The sequence below is a fragment of the Microtus oregoni genome, unplaced genomic scaffold, assembly GCF_018167655.1.
Source record: "Microtus oregoni isolate MIOR12 unplaced genomic scaffold, Mior012 000033F_ref0000390, whole genome shotgun sequence".
Lineage (NCBI taxonomy): Eukaryota > Metazoa > Chordata > Mammalia > Rodentia > Cricetidae > Microtus > Microtus oregoni.
The window spans coordinates 19,832,725-19,848,076 of NW_024543092.1; the positions used below are offsets into that span (position 1 = coordinate 19,832,725).

The 15,352-nt window shown below is 39.1% G+C and overlaps 1 protein-coding gene across 3 annotated transcripts in view; it reads right to left on the reverse strand.

The window, feature by feature from the left end:
- Prkn (parkin RBR E3 ubiquitin protein ligase) overlaps nucleotides 1–15,352 on the reverse strand; it is a 1,202,830-nt gene that overhangs the window by 1,081,948 nt on the left and 105,530 nt on the right. The gene's annotated exons all lie outside the window — the stretch shown is intronic.

Genomic DNA, 15,352 nt, shown 5'->3' on the forward strand with positions numbered 1-15,352 from the left:
AGGACCCACAGAGAAATGACTGCTGAACTTGCCTAAAAGTAAGACTATCCTTTAAGGTTCCTGCTTCATGAAAGAGTCTGCAGGACAAAGGAAAATATGACTGACAAACTGGCCGATATAGGCAGAACTGTCTTTGAAATTTCCTGCTTTATGGAAAAGTCTGCTAGGCCTGTAAGCTGAAGATAGATGGATGCTCTAATGACACAAAAGATCTTTGGGTGACTATCCAGGTAATGAGATGTCTCTGTCAAGTCCAGAGTTTTTGAAATTGCTTACAATGTACTTCCTGTTTACATAGGTAATAATATGCCCTTCTAGAGTCTTTGATAGAATTGAAGAACAGATAGTCATAATTATAGTTTCCCTTAGTTATGATAAAAAATAAAGTAGATATAAATATTGTAATTGTAATTCTTGTTTGATACCTGTTTTATTATATGTAATTTTACTATGTTAAAGTTAAAACTTTCCTTTTAATTTACACAGAAAAGGGGAGGTGATATGGGATTTCACTCTGTTTGCTCTGAATACCACTGGTTAATGAATAAAGAAACTTCCTTGGACTGTTGATAGGGCAGAGTATAACTGGGAGAGGAAAACTATACTGAAGGCTGGGAGAAAGAAAGTGGAGTAAGGGACAGATGCACAGAGGCGGCACTGCGGACAGACGCGGCGGCGTGACACTGCATTCAGGAAGAGGCTTTGGGGGACCGGCGTGGCAGCAGACCCAAGCGGCAGGGACAGGCATGCAATAAGGAGAGCAGATCGCCCTACTACAATTAAATCAAAGAGGTAGGCCTTTGGTTGGCCAGGTCACTGGCACACGGGGAGCCTGGTCCTGTCCTGAAGACCCTATGGAGGGGTGAGAGGGTTCTTGGCCTGCGGCAGGAACCAGGAAACAGAGCGAGGGCATTTTGTAAGCGGAGCCCTTGGCCAGCAGGGAAACCTGATCCGGTTTTTAAAATACCCATTAGATAGGATTAATAGGAGGAGATGGGCAGGCGCCAAGGCAAGAATTCACCCAATAATCTGAAAAATAACATGAAAACACCAGAACCCAATGATCTTACAACAGAAGTATTTGAACAACCTAACACAGAAGAAGTGGAAAAAATTGACTTTATGAAGGCAATAGACTCCCTTAAACAACATGTAAAAAATGCCCTTATAGAAATGGATGAGAAGTATAACAAAAAGTTTGAAGAAATGAGTAAATACCTACATGATACCCTGGGAAACCAAGAAAAAATGATCAAACAGGTAATGGAAACAGTTCAAGAATTGAAAACTGAAATGAAGGCAAGGAAGAAAATACAAACTGAGGACCAGCTGGATATGGAAAATCTAGGTCAACGAGCAGAGTCTACAGAAACAAGCATAATCAATAGAATACAAGAGCTAGAAGAAAGAATCTCAGATGCTGAGGAAACCATAGAGAAAATAAACGAACAGATCAAAGAAAACAGCAAAGCCAACAAATTCTCAACACAAAACATTCAGGAAATGTGGGACACAATAAAAAAAAACCAAACATAAGAATAATAGAAATAGAAGAAGGAGAAGAGTCACAGCTCAAAGGCCCAGAAAATATTTTCAACAAAATTATGGAAGAAAACTTTCCCAACTTAAAGAAAGATATTCACTTAAATATTCAAGAAGCATACAGAACACCAAACAGACTGGATCAAAGAAAAACATCTCCTCGCCATATAATAATCAAAACACAAAATATACAGGTTAAAGAAAGAATATTAAGAGCTGCAAAGGAAAAAGGGCAAGTAACTTATAAAGGTAAACCGATCAGACTTACACCTGACTTCTCTATGGAAACTATGAAAGCCAGAAGGTCCTGGATAGATGTACTGCAGAAGCTAAGAGACCATGGATGCAAACCCAAACTACTATACCCAGTCAAGCTATCGTTCATTATCAATGGAGAAAACAAGACATTTCAGGATAAGAACAAATTTAAACAATACGTAGCCACAAATCCAGCCCTACAGAAAGTAATAGAAGGAAAATCGCAACCCAAGGAATCCAACACTGCCTACAATAACCCAGGCACCTAGTGACCCTTCACCAGCACATCTCAAAGAAGGGAGACACACAATCTCTACTACGAAAAGCAATAAGAATAAACGGGGTAAACAACCACTGGTCATTAATATCACTTAATATTAATGGTCTCAATTCACCGATAAAAAAGGCACAGGCTAAAAGATTGGATACGAAAACAGGATCCAACATTCTGCTGTTTGCAAGAAACACATCTCAACCACAAAGACAGGCACCTACTCAGAGTAAAGGGTTGGGAAAAGGTGTTTCAAGCAAATGGTCCTAAGAAAAAAGCAGGTGTGGCCATACTAACTTCTAACAAAACTGACTTCAAACTAAAATCAATCAGAAGAGACTGAGATGGTCACTTTATACTCATAACAGGAACAATTCATCAGGATGACATCTCAATCCTGAATATCTACGCCCCCAATATAAAGCACCTACTTATGTAAAAGAAATTTTACTAGAACTCAAGGCAGACATCAAACCACACACACTAGTAGTAGGAGACTTCAACACACCTCTCTCTCCAAGGGACAGGTCAATCAGACAGAAACCTAATAGAGAATTAAAGGAATTATTGGAGGTAATGAAGCAAATGGACTTAACAGACATCTATAGAACATTCCACCCAAATAGGAAAGAATATACCTTCTTCTCTGCAGCTCATGGAACCTTCTCGAAAATTGACCACACACTCGGAAACAAAGGAAACCTCCACAGATACAAAAAAATATCAGTGTCCACCTGTGTCCTATCAGATCACCACGGATTAAAGTTAGAAGGCAACAAACACGCTACCCCCAAAAAACCGACAAACTCATGGAAACTGAACAGTCAACTACTGAACCACACCTGGGTCAAGGAAGAAATCAAGAAAGAAATTAAAGTCTTCCTTGAATTTAATGAAAATAAAGGGACAACATACTCAAACCTATGGGACACAATGAAAGCAGTGCTAAGAGGAAAGTTCATAGCACTAAGTGCCCACTTAAAGACAACGGAGAATGCATACATTGGGGACTTAACAACATACCTGAAAGCTCTAGAAAAATAAGAAGCAGATGTGCCCAGGAGAAGTAGAAAACTGGAAATAATAAAACTGAGGGCTGAAATCAACAAAATAGAAACACAGAAAACAGTCCAAAGAATCAATGAAACAAAAAGCTGGTTCTTGGAGAAAATCAACAAGATCGACAAACCCCTATCCAAACTAATTAAACGACAGAGAGAGAACACGCAAATAAATAAGATCAGAAATGAAAAGGGGGACATAACCACAGACACAGAGGAAATTCAGAGAATCATTAGATCTTACTACAAAAGCCTGCATGCCACAAAACTGGAAAATACAAAAGAAATGGACATTTTTTAAAATAAGTACCATATACCAAAGCTAAACCAAGACCAGGTGAATGATCTAAATAGACCGGTTACTCGCAAAGAATTAGAAACGGTTATCAAAAATCTCCCTTCGAAAAAAAGCCCAGGACCAGATGGTTTCAATGCAGAATTCTACCAGAACTTCCAAAAAGAACTAATACCTATACTCCTTAATGTATTTCACAATATAGAAACAGAAGAGTCATTGCCAAATTCCTTTTATGAAGCTACAGTTACTCTGATACCAAAACCACACAAAGACCCAACCAAGAAAGAGAATTACAGACCTATCTCACTCATGAATATCGACGCAAAAATTCTCAATAAAATACTAGGAAACCGAATCCAAGAACACATACGAAAAATTATCCATTATGATCAAGTAGGCTTCATCCCAGAGATGCAGGGCTGGTTCAACATACGAAAATCTATCAATGTAATCCACCATATAAATAAACTGAAAGAAAAAAACCATATGATCATTTCATTAGATGCTGAAAAAGCATTCAACAAAATTCAACACCCCTTTATGATAAAGGTCTTGGAGAGAATAGGGATACAAGGGTCCTACCTAAATATAATAAAAGCTATTTACAGCAAGCCAACAGCTAACATTAAATTAAATGGAGAAAAACTCAAAGCCATCCCACTAAGATAAGGAACATGACAAGGATGTCCACTCTCTCCATACCTCTTCAATATAGTGCTTGAAGTTCTAGCAATAGCAATAAGACAACATAAGGAGATCAAGGGGATTCGTATTGGAAAGGAAGAAGTTAAGCTTTCGTTATTTGCAGATGATATGATAGTATACATAAGCGACTCCAAAAATTCTACCAAAGAACTCCTACAGCTGATAAACACCTTTAGTAATGTGGCAGGATACAAGATCAACTCCAAAAAATCAGTTACCTTCCTATACACTAAGGATAAGGAAGCAGAGAGGGAAATCAGAGAAGCATCACCTTTCACGATAGCCACAAATAGCATAAAATATCTTGGGGTAACTCTGACCAAGGAAGAGAAAGATCTATTTGACAAGAACTATAAGTCTTTAAAGAAAGAAATTGAAGAAGACACCAGAAAATGGAAGGACCTCCCTTGCTCTTGGATTGGGAGGATCAACATAGTAAAAATGGCAATTCTACCAAAAGCAATCTATAGATTCAGTGCAATCCCCATCAAAATCCCATCAAAATTCTTCACAGATCTGGAGAAGACAATAATCAACTTTATATGGAAAAACAAAAAACCCAGGATAGCCAAAACAATCTTATACAATAAAGGATTGTCTGGAGGCATTACCATCCCTGACTTCAAACTCTATTACAGAGCTACAGTATTGAAAACAGCTTGGTATTGGCATAAAAACAGAGAAGTCGAGCAATGGAATCGAATAGAAGACCCTGACTTTAACCCACAAACCTATGAACACCTGATTTTCGATAAAGGAGCTAAAAGTATACAATGGAAAAAAGAGAGCATCTTCAACAAATTGTGCTGGCAAAACTGGATGCCAATCTGTAGAAGAATGAAAATAGATCCATATCTATCACCATGCACAAAACTCAAGTCCAAATGGATTAAAGACCTCAATATCAGTCCGAACACACTGAACCTGATAGAAGAGAAAGTGGGAAGTACTCTACAGCACATGGGCACAGGAGACCACTTCCTACGTATATAACCCCAGCAGCACAGACACTAAGGGCATCATTGAATAAATGGGACCTCCTGAGGCTGAGAAGCTTCTGTAAAGCAAAGGACAATGTCACTAAGACAAAAAGGCAACCCAGTGACTGGGAGAAGATCTTCACCAACCCCGCAACTGACAAAGGTCTGTCATGGAGGTGGGCGGTCCTTGGACTTCCCACAGGTCAGGGAACCCTGATTGCTCTTCGAGCAGTTGAGGGAGGGGGACTTGATTGGGGGAGGGGGAGGGAAATGGGAAGCGGTTGCGGGTAGGAGGCAGAAATCCTTAATAAATAAATAAATTTAAAAAAAAGTGGAGTCAGAAGAAGCCATGAAGCCCTGCTGGACACAGATGCTGGAACTGTACCCGGTAAGCCACAGCCCCATGGTGATACATAGATTAAGGGAGATGGGTTAATTTAAGATATGAATTAGGCAGAAATACACTTAAGCTATTGACCAAACAGTATTGCAAATAATGTGGTTTCTGTGTGATTATTTTGGGGCTGAGCAGCCGGGAACAAACAAGCAGCCTCCTACAACACCATGCTTTGCTATGTCTTCAGCAATTCCACCTTCAAAACTAGGATGCCTATTATTTAGTAGTTTGTGTCAAAAGTTCTCCAAAATGCAAACATCCTTGCTAAACTGAGGATTCACCAGTATTCCACACTCCCTGTGTACAAGAACAGAAACTGTAAGAAATGGTTCTTCCTGAAAGAGCCCAAGGTTCCACAGTAGGTTCAGGAACTGTGTCACCTCTGAGTCAGGAGGCTACCACAAAGCTAATAAGAAGATTAAATGCATTAAGAAGAGTTGAGGCTAATATAAATTTGATTTCTGGTCCCCTACCAAATATCTTAAATAGAAGAGGTTAAATGAAGTGTGAAGAATAGCATTGGATTCATTCACAAGTGATTTACTTTTAAGGAGAGCTTTCTGGAAGAACACTTAAAATGAACAGGAAGTTATTCAAAGTTGCTACAAGGTAATTAATAGAAGTGTGGGAACAGAAACCAAAATCCTCATTTGTCAATGTTGTATTCCAAGAAGAAAAAGAAACCAAATTTCTTATGGAATGATTTATAATAAATAGGTGTAGGTATTTATAAACAAAATATCAAACTTGGATTTCAAGAGTTTTCTTCAACTAACAGATTTGGGTAAAGAAAATTAGTTTAAGAATTTTCTGGACAATATCATCCAATTTACTTCTTGGTAAACAGTAAACAGAGAGAGGTGATCGAAACTGGGTTCAAAGACTTACCACAGGGAGGTGGGTGGGAAGAAAACAGCACATATCTGCAGAATTCAGCCTAGTACCTTGCTCACAAAAGGTTGTAAAGAAAACAAACCTGGTCTAGGGCCTGGCAAGGTGGTTCAGTGGGCAGAGGTACTTGCTGCTAAGCTTAAGGAGGTGAGTTAATCCCTGAAACCACATGGTAGAAGGCTAGGGGAGATTTCTGCAAGTTGTTCTCAGACCTCCATATGCATACTGTAGTGTGATGTGTGTGTGTGTGTGTGTGTGTGTGTGTGTGTGTTTGTATGCATGTGCTTGTACATGTGTGTTTATGTATGCATATATTAATTGCATAAAATAAAGTGGATTAGATAAATATTTGAAATAATTAAAATGTTAACCACAATAACCAAAACATTAAATTCCACATGGTTAAATCCTTATCTGTAAAACCAAAATAACATATAAGTCTCATTGACAGCATTACTAAACATTTCATATATTACACGTCCATCCATCAGGAAAAAAAGAGCAAGAAATAGCGACCTCCAGAACTTGCATGCAAACATGTCATATAGAAGAAAGCTCTGTCCATCTGCAAAGTTCAAGCTGACTTAGCGACCTTAAAATTTGTAAAGGTAAGTCTTATGTATTTACATGGAAAAAGATGGATGGAATAAAAACGCACGTCTTTATGACATCAAATACACAAAAGCTGAATACTTTCTGCATCATTATGCTATCCTAGTTTCAAAAGTTAAGAATCTTGAACATTTATTGCTTTTTTGTTATTGTGGTTGGGTTTTTGTTTTGTTTTTGTTCATGAGCAGATTCATTTGGACTCACAGAGACAGAGGCAGCATGCACAGGGCCTGCACCAGGTCCTCAGTGTATATATTATGGCTTCAAGTTTACTGTTTCTAAGGGACTCCTGAGAGTGTGAACTAGTGGGTCTCTGGTTCTTGTGACTTCTCTTGGGCTCTTTCCCTTCTTTTTTGTTAGTTTTGTCCAATTCCCATATGTTAGTTTTTCTTTTATCATCTTATGTTTTATTTTCTTATTATTATCTCTTACAAGTCTGCTTACTTTCTAATGAAAAAGGAAGTGGTAAAGAATTGGGAGTAGAGGTGGGGGAAACCATATATCAGAATATATTAGATGAGGTAAAAAAAAAAATCTGTTTTTAATGAAAGTAAAAAATAACTTCTCCCCTGCAAAAAAAATAACTGATTCAAAAATTTGCTAAGAAAACAACAAAAAAATCCTGAACATAAAATATTATAATAATAGTTCATGCATTTTTAAAGCTGGTACATACTATCAGATACGCCAAGTGGCTCTAAGGAAAAGACAAGGAACTCTTGTAGTAGAAGGGCAAACTTGTTCGTTTCTGCTGCCCATTTCCTGTCTACCTAGCTACCTTAGGTCCAAAATATTCATACAGAAACTGTATTTATTAAATTACTGCTTGGCCCATTAGCTCTAGCTTCTTTTTTTTTTTTTTTTTTTTTTGCCCACAGGTCAGAGTTTATTTCATAGTGACTCATTTATAGCATTTCCAAGTACAAGATTCTGTCCAACATCGTTGACACGTGAAGACAGAAAAGCACAAGTTGGTAAGGCACCTGCAGAGTGGTGAGGCTCCCCTCTCGGCTTGAGACTTCGGGGGAGCTGCTCACATGTCTGGTGAGCTTCTTATTGGCTAACTCTTATATTAATTTAACACATTTCTATTAATCTGTATATTGCCACATGGTAGTGGCTTATTGGCAAAGATTTGGCATTTCTGACTCTGGCAGCTCCATGGTGTTTCCCCGCCTCTGCCTTCCTCCTCCCAGCATTCATTTTAGTTTTCCCCGCCTAGCTCCATTCCCCCTACAGCTCTGCTATAGGCCCCAAACAGTCTCTTTATTAATCAATGAAGGAAACACATAGACAGAAGGACCTCCTATACCAAGCTCTGACTAGAAACCCAATCCTCAAATCAATTCAAGTATAAACTGTCAGAAAACATCTATAGTATAATCTTAAAACCAGTTCCTAGACTCAGTCTCCTTCGCATTTCAATGAGAGAAGATCAAATCAAATAGCTCAAATGGAAACAACACAGTGCTCGGCACCCGGTGGTTCTGCAAAAGCTTATTTTAAAAGCTGTTAAAGCCTGGAAACAGTAAAGCATATCAAATTCAGAAAAGAGAAAAGGCATTATTTTTACTTGCTTATTAGACATTCCACTGCATATGAATATGGGGACTGTGAGGCTATGACTCTCATGGATTTAACGTGTGTTACCCCAAATTTCATATTGAAACAGTGTTAGGGCAGTGTCAGGAAGATTGCTGGGAGCTAACAGGCCATGCACCTCTGCTCTCAGGGGTGAGGTCAACTCAGATCTAAAGAGGTCAGTCTCTCTTCACCTCCAGACACTTCCATCATCCGCCAGAGAAGGACCCAGTGCTTCCCCTCCTGAAGATTCAGCATGCAGCACATCATCTTGGACAGGAAGGATGGACTTCAACAGTGAAACCTGCAGAGCCTTGCCTTCCGCCCTCCGAGACTGATGCCTACAAATTACCCAGCTTGTGCAACTGGGTTGCTTGCAAAACAGTAAGAAGACTCTCATGCCCTGTGGCAGAAGCTGGATGTTCAGTGATTAGATCAGCCAGCGACAACCAGCAAAACACCATGCAAGTTTGGAGTGGTGAGTGCTTCTTCTCAGACCACTGCCTCTTAAACCCCAGAGTCTCTTTTCCTTCCACTCATACGACATTTTAAAAATGAATAAAAGAAAAATAAAATAAACAAAGCCCCACCTGTGAGTGCAGTACTTTCCCCTCCAAAAAGAATAAGCAGTGGAGAAAGCTTCTCAAGGCTTCTCATAAACGTTGATGGTTTTGCACCAACAAAGCAGCAATTATTCCTGAGATTGATGATCTGATTCAGTAAGGCACTATCACTCATAAGCAATTTCCCTCCCTCTCCTTGAGGGCAGCCATTGCAAGAAGTAGAATCTTTCTACAGGCAGCAAGACCCATAAACTCTTTGTGAGCACAATTAAGGACTTCCAACATTCACATGGAAATGAACAGCAATTAAATAAGTTACCCTACAAACACAAAGACAAAATTTAAAGCTAAATATACAGCACTCTCAGAAAAGCTATATAAACCTCTAACAGCACCAGGGCTGCACGTCTCCAGCAACCTCATTTCCAAGACTTTTAAGTACCTGGCAGCTGAATTGGCCTAGACAGGGAACAATGGATACAAATGTTGTTGACTATACCTTTAGTATTTCATTCAGTAAGCACGAAGGGAGATATGTCTTGTGTATGAACAGTCAATCGCAGAGACTGGCACTCTGAGTTCATAAACATAAGATTTTTGCTCTGCCCCCAAAGTGAGCTTAAGCATGGCTGGTTACTGACAAAGAATAAGGTAGTCAAAGTCTAGTCAAAAAAAGTGAGCCTAGTATTGCTCCTTGGTCTTAGAGTCTGAAAGAGAAGGTAAATGACAAAATAAATAAATAAAATTTATTTATGTTCAATATCAGCATTTCCAGCAGTTCAAATTATTTTTAAACCCACGTATAATTTATCTATTTGGTATGAAAATATTGTTGGTATTATCAAAGTGCTCAATTTAACTGTTTGAGATTCATTTACTAAATACTTGTCTTAATTTGCCAGTAATGAGCCTTTTATCAGCTCTAACTATTTTCATGTAAGAAAATGGTCTAAATTTTATCTAGCGACAGCCAATACTTCAGCATAAATGAAATATGTGACTGCACACTGTTCTCTAAGCACATGCTTCTCCCATCTCCATTTGACTGTCATTAGCTTTCTGGCAGATTCTAACCAATTCTTATACCACTGAATGATATCTGGCTCCATTCATTTATTCAACCAATATTAGCCCAGAGTCTCCCAGAAATCTTTCAGGGCACTGGTATTCTCAAATATTTTTTTCCAAACTTGTCAGAATTCTGCTCTTTTATTTTCTATTAGGAAGTCTTCAACAATATAACTGTGCCTGATAACAAAAATTAACAAAGAATACTGGTTAGCAATTATTTTCACTCCAAAGCAAATACATCAAGCCTTCTATGGTTCTAGTTCACTAATACATTAACTTTCTCTTCCCAGTATTAATATCATCTCCAATATTACAAAAAGTAAAGCTGGACTTATAGGGGTTAAGTGGGTACCCCATTGTCACAAAGCTGGGAGCAAAGAAGCAGGCAGCACATAAGTCAGCAGCCAGATCTGAGAAGCTGTGCCTTGGGGAGAATGTAATGATGCACAGAGCACACCCAGAGGCTGTGTGATAAAGCAGTATACACAGCCACACTGATGGGAACCTGATCCCAGCATTTCAGAAGTCACGGCTGTACAACGGCATAAAAAGCCATTTATCTTTCAAAGCTAAAATACATCCTTGTGAGAATTTTTCTGGGGAGATCTGAACAAATATATATTTACCTCAAATAGGGTACCAATGACAGACCAAAACAGGCAAACAAACAAATCAAACCCCAACTTCCTTAAAATATAACTGAACTTTTATTCTAGTTACTTATAGGAGCTGTGTGACTTAAAGGCCCATGTCAGCATGGCTAACAACTCATAAAACCTGAATCCTCAGAGCTTGCTGGCAAACTTGTGGGTAGACACACCCAGAGCCTCTTCCCTCTGCAAATGTTAACTGTGTCTATAAGCCCTGGAAGAACTGTGGAAATTTATAACGCTCCTCAAGTCTGATGAGCCTCACTCTTCCCTGACAGAGGGAAGGATTCAGTTCAGAGAAAATAGCTCTGCAGCAAGCCTGCCAGCCCGCCTGTGAGATGGCAGTTTATCTGTCTATGAAAGGTATATGTGACCAAAGATTCTGAGCTTTTAGCATATCCAAGCTACCAGTACCCCTTCTCCTACAATCTAGTTCTGAGTGAGTGTCTAGAGTCTCAAGAGAGAAAGAAACCCTCTGAATTCTCCAAACGACCAAGAATTAAAGCTATAGCTTTGGGGCTTGGAAATCTATCATGAAAATCCTGAATATTAAATCCAACAGCAAGGATAAACAGTATTCCCAAGCAAGGAAACACAGAGAAGATCTCTGCAAAGGTAAGGCATATTTGAAGAAGAAGAAGAAGAAGAAGAAGAAGGAGAAGGAGAAGGAGAAGGAGAAGGAGAAGGAGAAGGAGAAGGAGAAGGAGAAGAAGAAGAAGAAGAAGAAGAAGAAGAAGAAGAAGAAGAAGAAGAAGAAGAAGGAGAGCGAGACGCAGAGAAGACGAGGATGATGAAGAATGGCTGAGATGGCAGCAGGCCAATAGCAGCCAGAGAAATGTTAGTCTTGAGTACTTGTCGGGCTGAGTTCTACTCCACAGACACCAGATCAAGTGCTCCATGTGCAGAGCACAGGTTCTATGTCCAGCCCTAGCAATGTACATAGAACCCTGAGTAGACACCAGATCAAGTGCTCCATGTGCAGGGCACAGGTTCTATGTCCAGCCCTAGCAGTGCACATAGAACCCTGAGTAGCCCGATGGCTTTAGGAAAAGGAATTTGTCCAATTACAACAGTCACAGTCAAGTGGAAGAAACCTATGAATTACTGAATTCTTCATCCTGATAAAGAAGTTCACTTTACTAACTATCTAATTAAATAGTTTAATGAGAACATAAACACACCACAACATCCATTAACCTCGGGGGTTTCAATTGTTGCTGACAAAACACTGGTGTGGCTTCTTGATCTGGTAGCAACAAAAATGTATGTATAGTCTAGGAAGCCAATGAAAGCCACTCCCCATCACAGAAGACAGTGTACTAATAATAACAGAATAAACACTATACTGTGTTATTATGCAAGAGATAGATTAATCTGATAATTATATATGCAAAATACTGATTAAATATAAGCATAATGAATTATCAATTAGGCTGCAGTGATTTGTGTTTAAAGATTCACAAATACTACTCCTGAAACTACAAAAAGCCTTGCCTCCTGGAGACGTGCAGCATGAAAGCCGCATCCACTGCAACTGTCATGCAGAAGAAAAGAGTGGAAAATCACAATTATCTGTGTTGCAAGATTAAATAACTTTATTATTATTTATATGTTCTCACCATCACAAAAAGGAACACTGGAAACAAACCATAAACCAACATGAACGTATTTGAACTAAATGAATTTGTTGAGAGAAAGACCAAGTGATATCCTTGGTCTGGAAAACAAGTAAGGCGGTTCCTCTGTTCCAAGTAGGATGACTAGGAGGTAAGACCCCGCCCTCCCCTACAACAAAGATATAACAGGCAGTTCCACTTGCTTGTTTCAAACACAGCTTTGGGGGAACAATGGAATTCCAAGACAGAAGGGCCCAAGGCCCAGACAGAACCCTGTGCTCTGACTCCTTCCACTGTGCCGAGTTCAGTTTTCACCAGCACTGACCCTGAGGGACATCAAGACAGCTCCAGGGAAGGTATGTGCCACACCTGCTCCAAGCAACAGGAGGCTGTCATTATTTTCACTCTGCACGAACAGGGTAATCTCACTAAGCATCCTCCATGGGCACCGGTACTACCGTTCTCACAGACACTAGCTGTCCATCCCCGACTCTGGAATTTCTTGCTTACGGTAAAAACACACCTCTTTGGCACCAGTCTTTCCATCCCCAGAAAATGGCACAACTTTGGTCAGCCTGAGTCATTAGTTTTACCCTGTTTTTCTACCTAGTGAAATTCTGTGGGTTTTTCAAATATAGAACTGGGAATTTTTGTTCATTACACAAATGATTGTTCTATGATGACATAAGACACAGGACAACTCTTACAACATAGGCACCCTGCTAAGTGGTTACTGCTTTCTGCCTGCTTCTCTAGTCTTTATTGTAAATGGTATGTGTGTATGCATGTCTTACCTATCTCTTAAGATCAATCTATACTGTTCAGAGACCCACATCCTCCTTTCCTTCTGCCTTTTCTCAGAATACTCTGTGAAAATGGACCCACTGACTTCCTTAGGCCCTTCCCCCTAATCCCACCCTGGTTCACTTAAAACAGTTGTCTTTCCAGGCTGATGTATAAATAAATAAGTAAATAAATCACACATTTTTCTGTGTACTGAGTACATATTAAGGAATATTTTGAAAATTAAAAAGAGGAACTCCTTCTAAGAAGGAATCAGTAGCTCCTCCCACCCATAAACAGAGACATGTCAGCACTTTGTGTTCTTTCTTTCTGGTCCTTACACTCCAGGGAGGAAGATGAACATGGAATGTGTTTTAACAGCTCATATAGTAAGTGTGTTTCATCATACTGCTTTTTAAAATTTATCTTTAAATTTGTTACTTATGAGTATTTTCTCTGTGCTTCAGAGCAGCTACTTTGTTGTGCAAGTGAATAACAATGGATGCAGCTTCAGGCTTCCCAGATCTCTAGAACTGCGGTGCTGTGCATTAGAGCCAGCTCGGGTTTACTGCTGATATCTGCATTTGTACTTCGTATTTTCAGTCAGCACTAGAAATCTGGTCCCCATCCACTTGTTGTTTTCTTACATTAAAACCTGCCTGGTTGTTATGCATACATTTTTATATGTTTTTTATTTTATTGCCTTATGATTTTCTTTCTGTCACAGTAGCACTGAATTCATATATATATAATGCCATCTAGCATACTATTCCGTGTATCATAGGCATGAAGTAAACATCCAAAATGGGATCTATTTAAACATCACAGTTTCAAGAGATAATTGCCTACTGTGGATTAAATAATTTGCGAATGAAATGCTAAATGAATGTATCAGTTACATCTGTTTTGACAGTTTGTGCACATAGGATGTGTGTGTGTGTGTGTGTGTGTGTGTGTGTGTGTATGACTTCACCTCCAAAACTCTCATACTTCAAAGTATTTATCTTTCTTATCTTCCTTTTGAAATAAACTGTATTCTATACTAGCAGTGTAATAAATGTTCATTATGAACTTTTTTGCATAAAAGTAAAACTGCTTCTTCAGTGTTCATGTCTAATTGTTAATCTAGTTTAGAGCTATCTAATAGTGATTATAATAATAATATAAACATTCTAAAGTTATCATCCAGTTTTCTTTTCTAAGAGATTCAAAATAACTGATCAACCAGTAAATGAAAGTCTAAAGTAATGGTCCTAAAGCCAGCTTCAAGTCCACCACAGCCTGTGAGGTCATGCAGCTCTCTTGTCCCATTAAGCAAGTGAGCCAGCAGAGTAGGAACAAGTCGCTAGTGCAACATATTGTCGAGCATCCATTGATCGTCTGACTTTCCTGACACTTCTCTCTACTGACTTCAGCGGAATTACAACCTGAATCCGTGTCATGGAAGTGCATGTCATAAGCAGGTGCCTGCTCTAGTCTGAACGAAGCATGACGTAAACAATAAACACCACAGTGAAACACATGAGAAATGCCGATTATAACCTTGGGCTGATGAAGTGTTAATCAGTGCTCTGGAGAGCATGTTTTATTGTGAGTGAATTAGTGAGAAAAATAACACAGTGACCCTCTGCTAAACGGCACGGATGCTATAAGTCAGCTGGAAGTAGATTGGTGAGATACACAAAACTTACTGGCCATGTAGGAACGGCTGAGTCCTTGGATTCCCCACCTCATGTCTCACATAAACTAGCCTCTCGGTGAAGGAGCTACCCTAGACCCAAGTCAGAGAACATTAGCCAGGTTCTTAAATGAGTCAGGCTCTAGATCAGGTTATCCTAAAGATTCTATCCTGATGAAATTAGAATAGCACCTCCAAATGAATGTTTGGGAACCATCACAACTGATTCCACACTTCAAAGACAAAGGCAAGGAATCTAGACAGGAAAACAGGAGCAAGAACACACATGTAGGATATGCAATTCACTACTGTGTAAACAAAAATGACTAAAAGGCTCATTTAACTGGATTCATGTTCATCTTGTCTATGTACCTGAAAAGCTGAATACCAATGTG